Raw genomic sequence first — 12,526 nt, 5'->3', positions numbered from 1 at the left:
CTTGAATTCCCTCATTCGGAAGAAGACGACACAAGTAAAACCCATTTTTTAAAATTTCTTTATTAGAAGGCCTGGGCAGGGTCAGAGGTTGTAGAAGCGATCAGAATCGCTGGTTAGGATCTCATGTGTTCTGAATAATATGTGCATGTAACCTTGCTTGTTGAAACTTTGATGTGTTATGTAATATCGGGACCCGCCGTGTCCTCGAGCTGTTTGTGTTTACTATCTGAACGCGGGTGCGTTGCAAGACTGGACTGTTAAAACGACCTCATGGTAAAATTCTCCATTTTACCTTTGTCTTCAATCTCACTGTACTAGCTTGCTGCCAAAAGTTATCAATCCTTTGTGTTCAGGAGTAAAGGGGGAAGTTTTATGATCAGAAGACCATAAGGACAGTCGGAGCTGCGCTCCAACCCCCACAACTCGCCACCACTCATACCCCCCTCTCCCTTCGTCTGTAGTGCCATAAACTGCTGGTTGACTCCATACATACCCACTACCGTTTGTTGATTTTGCTTATTTAGATGTTGTTTACCCCTGTGTTTGTAGAATTTTGCATGTTGAGTAGGTGAAAATTAATAAATATTCACATAGATAAAGAGAGAGCGTTTGGTGTTTCATTGTGTGCAAAAGTGATGTGTCAGTCAAAATAAGGTTCAAGTTCCACACGTTTCGGTAGAAACGGTCGATTAAACAGTGACATCTCCGGCAATAGTTATTAATTATTACGGAGTATTTAACGGTTGTAATTGTCAGAGGCGTTGAGCCACAATTACAACACCAGAAACCTCTCTGGTCTCGATTCGTAAATGAGGATTTATGGTTAAGAAATTGATTTTGTCAGATTATGATTTGTAATTATAATTATTGATCAAGATTATTCAATCAATAATCATAAACCCAACAGTCGATGTGTATTCTTATCTTTATGGGATGTATGGAAGAAATCAGCTATGCTTAATATTATTAAAGGTTCTCCCTAACATTTCTTAGGATCCTCTTTTGGCGCTCAGCCGTCTCTAGGCATTCAGAGTCACAAGCTGCATAGTTTCACCCGAGCATAGATAATTCAATACTTTCTGTCCCTCATCGTTGTCCTATTTTTAATATGGCTGCTCGTTTTTCATCAGTATCTCTAGTCCTTCTCAGCCTTAGCTGCATCCACCCTCGCTCAATCAAGAGCCTGCTTAGACTGGTCTGTTCTTTCCACTGACATTTATATCGCAGCCTCCTTCTGATTTCAGCGGCTTGGTCGGCCATCAGAGTGCTTTGCTTTTCTCTTCCTTTTTCCAGAACGTCTGCACGGTCACAAATTGTTGGGCTTTACGCTCCAATCTCCTTTCTAACTGGAACGGTATCTCCTTCTCTTCCATCGTCGTCGTTCGTTCAGCTGACTTGTTTTAAGTTTTACGGCCTGTAGCGTCCCGGTCTAAAAGAAGGTCTCTCAGCGGATGTTTCACAATCCTTTGATTGAAAGAGCCTTGCATGTGATCACATTGTAAGATCTAAGGATATGCAGAATATAATGCCTTTTAATAACAATCTTTATGCTGCTTTTAACCTTTTTGCCTCATTACCTTACCATAAAATACTTATTTATCTTTAATTATTACAACCGTTTCGCCCTCGACAGTCTTTCCTTTAAGTTCTTTTACCCCGTTTCACCATATATTTATTAAACATCTCACCTCCCTATATTTCCCAGTGCCATGAAATAATATAAAATATATATTTCAACTGTCTGTGACTTTACTTAGTTTATGATATCGAACCTAATACACTTTCGTATTGCGATTAAGCGTGCATAACGTACTAAGAACATTGGCACCCTCTACTAAAAAAAAATTAAATAAATAATGTAACTTGGTATTCGCATGTCAAATAAGCTCAGCACATGACCTTGCTGCACTCCTTCTCTTCTGTTTGTCTTCCATTTAAACAGAGTTGTAAAGGAAGAACCTGTGTGTGCTTCTCAGTGACTCAACAAAAGGGAAATTGTACTTGAGCAACAAATCTTTGTCCTCGACGCAGCTTTTAATATGTAAGCACTTTTTTTTTTTTTTTGCCGGAAGCAGCGATATTTTTCATTGACGAGAAAGGCTCGTCTTAATGGTCTTTATTCCCAAAAGGATTTGAGTTATTTTAATAGCAGAGTTCAGCTATAATTCATTTAGGTGTTTATCATCTGAGTAACACGTTGAGATGTTTCCTTAGTGCATGGCTAAGAAATCATTGAACATTTCTTCTTTCTTCCTGTCTGTGGCAACTGGCACCATGCTCCACCGTACCCTGCGAACAGGTGGATATGATCTGCCAGGGGTGGAGCTAAGCAATGTCCCTCTCATTGGCTACCGACCCTTATCTCCTGATGGTGGAACCCCAAGCAGCCAGTCAGGGATTATTATTGTAATATTTCAACCTTGTTCCTTTATCAACCAGGCACTAAAACTATTTCCTGTTACGATATTCATCATAACTTTCCTGTGATGATTGTAAAGCACACTTTCTCTCTGCATTCAGGGTTGGTGCTGCTCTGTTCAGTGGTTCACAGCATCTCCCCGGACTATGCATTTCAACATAAGCACTAATCGTGCTGCTGCCGCAGCAGATTAACAAACTCGTATGAAACAATTTATAAACAGTCAATTTTTAGTAAGGTTATTTACACGGACGTAGCTCTGTCTGTAGGTTGTGGGGGGTTTCTCAGGGCAATTCGTTTCCTATGTAAGGCCTTCTTTCTTCCCCGATCTGAATCCCCAGCTTTCTATGAGATCATCCCATCACTATAGCCTGCTGCATTTGGGGCATTTCTGGAAGAAGCGCATCGCCGCTTTTCTGATAATGCAGCAGTGGTCGATCCCGTTAGTCAAAGCCGCTTGTCCTCTAAGGCATTATGCCTTACCTCTGGTGCATCCTGACAAGTCATAACTCATGACTTCATCATTCCTGCCCATCATGTTCCAGGTTATTCTATTTAGTTTCTAGGTCTTCTGTTGTTTCTCCTCATCAGTCTACTTCTATTTCTCCTTTAAAGTCTAGGTTGATTGATTCCATCTCTTCATCCTTGCTAATATCAACTTGCATTCTATTATTTATCAGGTTTAACCTTTTCTACTTTCAAATACTTTTCCTTCATATGCCCCCATTTCTCACGCTAGAAGGAGCCCCATGTCCGCATCCTGGTTCCTCAAATATTATAGGCACGTCCCAGTTCAATGCATTACGCCACAAACAGTTTTCATGCCGTTCCTTCAGAATAGGAGCAGCCATTACTGCAGTGACCCAATGTCTCTCCCTCAACCGCTCTCCAGCAATCAGGTCGTTGGTCTTCTTCATCCTTCTCTTCCTATGTTCGCCCGGGTTTCCACTCCGTTCTATCTGCTCAATGTTTCATCAGCTCTCAGGTAAGAGCTCCCAACAATTCCTGATGGTGGTTGGCCTTATCCATCATTGGCTTTGTTCAATTGTCATGTTACTGTTTTACAAGTTTACATGTTACAAGTCTCTTCCCCTCAGCACCTGCCAGTCTTGTCTAATTTTCTCCCTCATTCTAGCTCACCTATGTTCTTCGAAAAGTACTTCTATTTGTTTCGCCCTTCCTTAATTGGAGGCTGATTATTCCTTGTCTTCTCATACTTTGTGCATTACTTTACTCATCTTCCTGCATTTACTTTGTCGTTCTCTAATTACTCAACCCCGACTCATAGATCTTTATTTTAACCTTATTTCTTATCTTCATCTGCATTTCTTTAATGGCATTTTCAGCACTCCATAGTTTCCATTATTTCTTCATCTCATTTTCTTCATCCTTCATCTTTTTATTCCTTCATTACCCGTTCTATCTGTTCTTTACAAGCTGATCCGTTCATAACTTCATATCTTTATTCAAATCCTCAGCGAATATACAGGGGTTGGACAATGAAAGTGAAACACCTGGTTTTAGACCACAATAATTTATTAGTATGGTGTAGGGCCTCCTTTTGCGGCCAATACAGCATCAATTCATCTTGGGAATGACATATACAAGTCCTGCACAGTGGTCAGAGGGATTTTAAGCCATTCTTCTTGCAGGATAGTGGCCAGGTCACTACGTGATACTGGTGGAGGAAAACGTTTCCTGACTCGCTCCTCCAAAACACCCCAAAGTGGCTCAATAATATTTAGATCTGGTGACTGTGCAGGCCATGGGAGATGTTCAACTTCACTTTCATGTTCATCAAACCAATCTTTCACCAGTCTTGCTGTGTGTATTGGTGCATTGTCATCCTGATACACGGCACTGCCTTCAGGATACAATGTTTGAACCATTGGATGCACATGGTCCTCAAGAATGGTTCGGTAGTCCTTGGCAGTGACGCGCCCATCTAGCACAAGTATTGGGCCAAGGGAATGTCATGATATGGCAGCCCAAACCATCACTGATCCACCCCCATGCTTCACTCTGGGCATGCAACAGTCTAGGTGGTACGCTTCTTTGGGGCTTCTCCACACCGTAACTCTCCTGGATGTGGGGAAAACAGTAAAGGTGGACTTATCAGAGAACAATACATGTTTCACATTGTCCACAGCCCAAGATTTGCACTCCTTGCCCCATTGAAACCAACGTTTGGCATCGGCATGAGTGACCAAAGGTTTGGCTATAGCAGGTCGGCCGTGTATATTGACCCTGTGGAGCTCCTGATGGACAGTTCTGGTGGAAACAGGAGAGTTGAGGTGCACATTTAATTCTGCCGTGATTTGGGCAGCCGTGGTTTTATGTTTTTTGGATACAATCCGGGTTAGCACCCAAACATCCCTTTCAGACAGCTTCCTCTTGTGTCCACAGTTAATCCTGTTGGATGTGGTTCGTCCTTCTTGGTGGTATGCTGACATTACCCTGGATACCGTGGCTCTTGATACATCACAAAGACTTGCTGTCTTGGTCACAGATGCACCAGCAAGACGTGCACCAACAATTTGTCCTCTTTTGAACTCTGGTATGTCACCCATAATGTTGTGTGCATTTCAATATTTTGAGCAAAACTGTGCTCTTACCCTGCTAATTGAACCTTCACACTCTGCTCTTACTGGTGCAATGTGCAATCAATGAAGACTGGCTACCAAGCTGGTCCAATTTAGCCATGAAACCTCCCACACTAAAATGACAGGTGTTTCAGTTTCATTGTCCAACCCCTGTACCTCTAATCAAGCATTGCCCCTCTCGGCATATCTTCCATCTGCTTTGCTTCTTTATTATTTTCCTTGATTCATAGCCTTCTTCATAGACTTCTTTTCTCTACTTTTAATCTTCCCTGCGGCTTTCGCTTCTCTTTTTCTTTCTTATTTCATTCCACTTTCTTGATAGATGCCCCTCTAGTACTCTATTAGGCCTCGGCCCTTATTTTTGGGGGGAAGACATATTTAAATCTAAGCCTTACAAATGATCATCTTAGCTCATGTCAATTTCGGCATTCATGTCTTCCTCCCAGGTCCGAGCGCCAAATAAATAACCATGTAATTTCTCATCATTAAAACTTTTCTAATTGCCATCCCTTTCTTTGTGAGTCTTTTCAGATTGAAATGACATTAAATCCCCAAAATACAAGTTTGTGGTTGTAATGTGAAAACTAGTCTGTCTTAAAGCCGGACGTATGGCCGCCCTATGCCCACATCATAAAATACATTTGGGCTACGGATCATTTTTGATAAAAATAAGTGTTTAGGCAATACAATGACCAATATAAGCATATTTACAATGGTTTATAAGAATGTTATGCAGACAACCATACAGGAGCGATATTACCCATTTTAAAGCTCTTTCTGATGTTCTCTGCATGCTAGCATGGGAATGCCTTGCCTTGTCTTCCTAAAGATGCCCATAGTTAAGAGTTCAGCTCCAGCTTACCTTCAAATCTACATCCTTCAACAAAGCCGGGGATATTCCTATTTCCAGGATTTACTCCTATAATCCCAAACCACCCCATGTGTAGCAGATGTCATTCAGTCTGTTCTCTCTGCCTGGTATCAGACGGAAATGAGCTGAATGGCAGAGCTGATCAAAATGATTTAAAATGACGTGGAGGAAAATGTGAGACTGTTGATGCTTTGACCCGGCATGAATTTTAATTTTCTGTAGAAGACAAATATGCTATACTTCATTTTTTGTTTTTCATGTGAACTGAGTACATGTATCAATAACCCAGTTGATTGTTCATCCATCCTGACAGCTATTGTAAAATAGAAATTCATTGATTAACATGTTCATTTAAATAAATCTGTTTCTGGTTAAAACCGTATTAGATGACAAAATAAGTCTGTGTCAACTGTGCAAAACAAATAGCCAAATATTTTACTATACAATAATGTAAAATGTAGAACAAACTTCAATAAAGAAGTACTTTTACTACCATTTAAACTGCTTAGTCATTACATCTGCACCAATAAACTGTAACTGTGGACAATGTGGAAATGTGCTGAGAGTTCATCCTGTAATACTTTAATAATGTTTCTTTAGTTACTGTTCTACAGTTCTTTATTGATGTCGATATATTATTGTTGATAAATCTTATTTTCTTGTTCTGTCTTGAAATAGAGATTCTAATCTCAACTTCACCGCATAATTACAAATGCTAAATTAAGGATATAAAACAAATGCAAACTAACAGTCCTGCTGTAAATACCAATATTGTGAAGGTTATGGAGGTAATTTTTTTTGTTCAAACTTCTTGATTCGGATCTTATCATTCAGCAGGACAGAAAATGACATATTTTTACCTTGGTGACCCTGTGTGTGTGTAACATGCATCAGCAGTTCATTGATGTCAGTCTCATGTAATTTAACTAAAAAATATCAAATAATTACTCATCTTCACAATCACATTATTCTTTACTGATAATATCCACATTTAGGCTGCCATCTCTGACGCATTGTCTGTCAAAGGATCTGTAGCTAAAAGTAAATGAACTGTGTCAACCTCACTGAACAAAAGTTAAACACCTTTAACCTTTGTTTTCTAATTGATATAGTTTAATAACTGGAATTAAAACCAGGTAAAGATTGGACACAGCAACAAGTTAGAAGAACCTTTTTGTCCTCTGCCTCCACTCTACTCACAAACACTGTCTCAGTGGATACATTTTAGGCTCAGAAATCACCAATTTAGACATTTATAAAACTTTGTTATTTCAAACTGTGCTGAATATTTTTAAAAAGCTGAATTAGACAGATTGAAATAGACCCGTTTAAACCCTTCAAGACCCGTCATGCTCACAGTTAGCTAGGTGCAGTTAAACAACAACTAGCTGGTTAACACGATTAATTAACTCAAGCTGATATCACTGTTGACTTATTTTGCTGTGGAGCAGTCAGCTGACGTCTTACACTGCCAAAATGTTGTGATTTCATCAACTTACTGGATAAAATAATTCAGAAACACCGAGAATGAACTGCGTTCAATGCTGGAACGGCTGGTGTTTGGAACTATCTGCAGCTGCGTGACCCACGTGACCTCCGCTTTCCATTCTTTCCAAAGGAGTCTATGGGAGTGTCCCCACTCTACTTTAACACTCTGGATCAAACCATTAGGTACCGGTAACTGGACTCAAGGTGGAGTCTGATGGACCGAGCCTGGGCCGTCTGGGTGAGGGTTCCTGATGACCCCAAGGATCATCACTGATTATTTGTTCAAAAGGATAGAGCAGGTGAAGGTCTCATCTTTGTTTCCAATAGAATATCATTGGAGTAACCCTGAAGTCTCAGTCTTAATGTTGGTAATTTGAGTGGAAAATAATGGAAACCAAATTTCTGCTTAAACAGACCCAATCAGACAGACACAAAGCAAATGCCAACTTTACCAAATGTATCCCCAGTATGGATGAGTTGTTTCATCCAGTTGCAACACTGAAGCAGTTTCTGAAGTCCCAGTTGAAACCAGTTAAATTAGTGGGACTGAAGCGCTTCCTTCGTGTCCAGTTTCAGGGTTGGACAGATGGATGAGCCAGCCTGTCTGTTAAGACAGAAGCCTGTTAACAGCTCTTCTAATGTTTCATGTCTGAGAGACTACAGGATCGCGAGATAAATGACCTTCTTGTGGTGCTCCATGATGACTCAAGCAGTGGTGATGTTGAGTTTTCACAAACTGAGAAGTTCAGCTCTGTTTCAAGGAGTTCTCACGAAAGGGAGAGGAGCACACTGCCAAGATCATGTAGGTCAACCAAAACCAAATGAATTCTGTTCATTTTAGGATCAACTGTATGAATGAAACTTGTATCTGAGCAGTCTCGGATCAGGACCACCTCTGAAAGATCTTTACCTAGACCTCCATGCCCTGCTAGTCCAGCACTATTTGGTGACAGTAAATTGTTTAAAGATGATAAAGTTGCATCTGAAAAGATTAAACCCTGCTGCAAATCAAGTTTATCAGGAAAAGGTCCAACAAACAAATCAGACAATTTAAACAGCAAATGCAACTTTGACGACAGCAGTCTCAGATTCAAGCTCTCCATGACAAACGTCTTCAGTACCCAGCAGAACACCTTTTACTGTTCTGACCACAGCACACTTCTCATGGCTAAAGGCCACCAGTTCATTAATATTCTTGAGTTTTTGTGCAGCAGCTGCATTTTAAAATCTGTCCAGAACAAATGTCATTTTCCTTGTTTGTGCATGGCAGTGATCTCTGCTGACGTTTCTAACTACTCTAATTTCTAACTATTGTCAACTGTCCAGGTGATCGAGGTGATCAAGTCCTTCATCGGGTGAACCTGAGACCACACCTGATCTGCAACTGCGTGCTCTGAAGGATTCTGTTTTTCTGATCAATATATATTTATTGAGTTTTTGTGGCTCGTATCTGGCTGTGTATCAAAGCAATGTTCTTTTTAAACCAACAAAGGAAATATACAGACAACTGACCCAGTAAAGTAAAAAAAACAACTAGACAAACAAAAAGACTGGGCCAGCTTCAGAACCAGCACCAGCACAAGATTATTTTAAATAACTGTAATAAAATCTGACCACTATGTAACTGAGTTAGTCTTCTCAGCCATCTCCAGTCTTCAATCCAAACCGCTTCGTAAATTCTGAAGATGCAGAAGCAACCTCCATATATGACAACACTGACCATACTTCTCCTCAACATATGTTCTTAAAAGGAAAGAAGGTGGAAATAAAGGGCTTTAACAACTGGCAGCAGGGAAGAAATCACACTAAATCTATTTGTTTCCAGGTATAAATGATGCTTTAATAGGATTTGGTTATTATAGATGGAACAGAATTGTTCTCAGGTGAATGGGTCTTTCACTCTGCTGCGTCTTTAACCAGAACGTAGTCGTACTTGTACTTGTCGTCTTCCAGTTTATCCGGAACCGGGTCCCGGGGGAAGCAGACTCAGCAGACACCCAGACGTCCCTCTCCCCGGACACCTCCTCCAGCTTCTCCGGGGGGAGCCCAAGGCGTTCCCTGGCCAGCCGAGAGACATAGTTCTTACACCGTCCCCTGGGGCTCCTCCTGGTGGGACGTGCCTGGAACACCTCCCAAGGAAGGCATCCAGGAGGCATCCGGTATAGATGCCCGAGTCACCTCAACTGGCTCCTCTCGATGTGGAGGAGCAGCAGCTCTACTCCGAGCCCCTCCCGGATGGCCGAGCTCCTCACCCTATCTCTAACGGAGTGCCCGGCCACCTTACGGAGGAAGCTCATTTCTGCCGCTTGTATCCGGGATCTCGGTCTTTCGGTCATGACCCAAAGTTCATGGCCATAGGTGAGGGTAGGAACGTAGACCGATCGGTAAATCAAAAGCTTCGCTTTTCGGCTCAGCTCTCTCTTCACCACAACGGACCGGCACAGCGCCCCCATTACTGTGGCAGCTGCACCGATCCGTCTGTTGATCTCCCGCTCCATTCTTCCCTCACTCGTGAGCAAGACCCCAAGATACTTGAACTCCTCCACTTGAAGCAGGAACTCCCCTCCAACCTGAAGAGGACAAGCCACCCTTTTCCGGTCGAGAACCATGGCCTCGGACTTGGAGGAGCTGATCTTCATCCCAGCCGCTTCACACTCGGCTGCGAACTTCCCCAGCGCATGCTGTAGGTCTTGGCTGGGTGAGCCCAACTATGTCTAGTCGATATCTCTCGACCTCCTGCACCAGCTCAGGCTCCTTCCCCCCCAGTGAGGTCACATTCCATGTCCCTAGAGCCAGCCTAAGCATCCGGGGATTGGGCCACCGAAGTCTCCACCTTCGTCCGCTGCCCAATCCTCTTTGTACCGGTCCCTCACGGTTCCCCCTGTAGGTGGTGGGCCCACAGGGGGATGGCCTCGTGTCTCTCCTTCGGGCTTGGCCCGGCCAGGTCCCGCAATGAGCAACCCAGCCACCAGGCGCTCTCCGACGGGTCCCGACCCCAGGCCTGGCTCTAGGATGGGACCCCGGCTCCAGCGTGCCGGGCGCCGTCACGTGCCTCGATTGTGTGGTCCTTATGGGGGTGTCTTGAACTGCTCTTTGTCTGACCCGTCACCTAAAGCGTGTTTGCCATGGGAGACCCTACCAGGGGCATTTAAGCCCCAGACAACATAGCCTCTTGGATCATTCGAGCACTCAAACCCCTCCACCACGTTAAGGTGGTGGTTCAAGGAGGGGTTAACCAGAATGTGATGATCTTAATTCCTGCAGCCCAGTGAGACATAAGGAATCAGAATCAGCTTTATTGCCAAGTTTGTTCAGACAAACAGAGAATTTAACTCCGGTACACTTTGCTCTCAATAAAGAATATCTTTTTAAATGTACATATAAACACAACTGACCTTACAATAGAATATAATGTGAGATCAGTCCAAGTATGCCTGGTGTTGTTCTGGAGTTCTGACTGTCAAGTTTTCATCAGAGAAACAGCCTGGAGGAAGAAACTGTCTCTGTAGCGGCTGGTTTTAGTGAACAGTGCTCTGTAGCGCCACCTGAAGGTAAAGCTTTGAACAGTTTATGTGCAGGGTGTGTGGGGTCTGCAGAGATTTTAGCAGCTCTTTTACTGACCCTTGACCTGTATAAGTCCTGGATGGAGGGAAGGTTAGCTCTGATTATTTTCTCTGCAGTCCTGATTATTCGTTGCAGTCTGGACCTGTCCTGTTTGGTGGATGATCCAAACCACACTGAGATGGATGAAGACAGGACAGACTGAATGATGGCAGTGTAGAAGATGACCAGCAGCTCCTGTGGAAGGTTGAACTTCTTGAGTTGCCTCAGGAAGTACAGTCTCTGCTGGACCTTCTTCAGAACAGTGTCTATGTGTGAAGACCATCTCAGGTCCTCAGAGATGGTAGTTCCTAAGAACCTGAAGTGGTCCACGGCCGATACAGTGTTGTTGAGGATGGTGAGGGGGGTGTATGGGGGTAGTGTTCTCCGAAAGTCCACCACCATTTCCACAGTCTTGAGTGGGTTGAGTTCAAGGTAGTTCTGACTGCACCAGTTTACCAGCTGATCCACCTGCTGTCTGTATGCAGACTCATCACCGTCCTGGATCAGTCCAATGACAGTGGTGTCATCTGCAAACTTCAGGAGTTTCACGGACGAGTCCGATGAGGTGCAGTCATTTGTGTAGAGAGAAGAGGAGAGGGGATAGAACACACCCCTGGGGTGCACCAGTACTTATTGATCTGGATCGGGAGAAGATGTTCCTCAGTCTCACCTGCTGCTGTCGGTCCGTCAGGAAGCTGTTGATCCTCTGACAGGTGGAGGCTGGGACGTTGAGCTGGGTGAGCTTCTGGTGGAGGATGTCTGGTATGATGATGTTGAAGGTGGAGCTGAAGTCTACAAACAGGATCCTGGCGTACGTCCCTGGATGGTCGAGGTGTTGCAGAATGAAGTGTAGACCTAAGTTAACAGCATCATCTGCTGACCTGTTTGCTCGGTAAGCAAACTGCAGCGGGTCCAGCAGGGGGCCTGTGATGTCTTTCAGGTGCTTCAACACCAGCCATTTAATCCTACGATGGTGGGTTTCTTGTGTACTGGGATGATGGTGGAGCATTTGAAGCAGCAGGGAACCTCACACAGCTCCAGTGACTTGTTGAAGATCTCAGTGAAGATGGGGCAAGTTGGTCAACGCAGGCTGTCAGGCCACGCTTATCTTTTTGCTCCCCTTTTATGAATGAGTGCTGGGTACTCTCTACAGCAGATCATTACTTTGTTGCACATGATCGGTGTGATTCAATTCAAGTAACTCAAAAATTCTTTATTAATCCCAAGGGAAATTAAATGTTGGTGTAGCTCATATACGGGTTTTATTGTGGTCACTTTTGGATCCAAGTTGAAGAGTGCCTTGATGCCAGGAAAGAGACAACTCAAGCGCGTTGTTTTTCTCCATCTGGTTCTACTGGAGACCCGTGTGGTAGAGGCTGCCATATTGGAACATGGCGTTTTTGTTCAGTTCTGACTCCTCTTCCTGAGCTGGAAATAGGTTAATGCGATTTATTTTGAAAGTTCCATAAAAGTTCATACCAGTTTTATCCTTGGCCTTTTCTTTTCCCAAATAAAGGTTGAATAAAGGTCATTTAGCTCATT

General features: G+C 43.2%; 1 protein-coding gene across 1 annotated transcript in view; it reads left to right on the top strand.

The window, feature by feature from the left end:
- Positions 1-9,000, top strand: part of vps9d1 (VPS9 domain containing 1) — an 87,103-nt gene extending 78,103 nt beyond the window's left edge. The window contains exon 18 of the mRNA XM_047386938.1: positions 8,708-9,000. The gene's annotated coding sequence lies outside the window, so the exon portion shown is untranslated. The remainder of the gene's footprint in view (positions 1-8,707) is intronic.
- The last annotated feature ends 3,526 nt before the right edge of the window (positions 9,001-12,526 follow it).

The sequence above is a fragment of the Girardinichthys multiradiatus genome, chromosome 2 (assembly GCF_021462225.1).
Source record: "Girardinichthys multiradiatus isolate DD_20200921_A chromosome 2, DD_fGirMul_XY1, whole genome shotgun sequence".
Lineage (NCBI taxonomy): Eukaryota > Metazoa > Chordata > Actinopteri > Cyprinodontiformes > Goodeidae > Girardinichthys > Girardinichthys multiradiatus.
The sequence above is the reverse complement of the archived record's forward strand: the minus strand, read 5'-3'. Positions and strand labels throughout refer to the sequence as shown.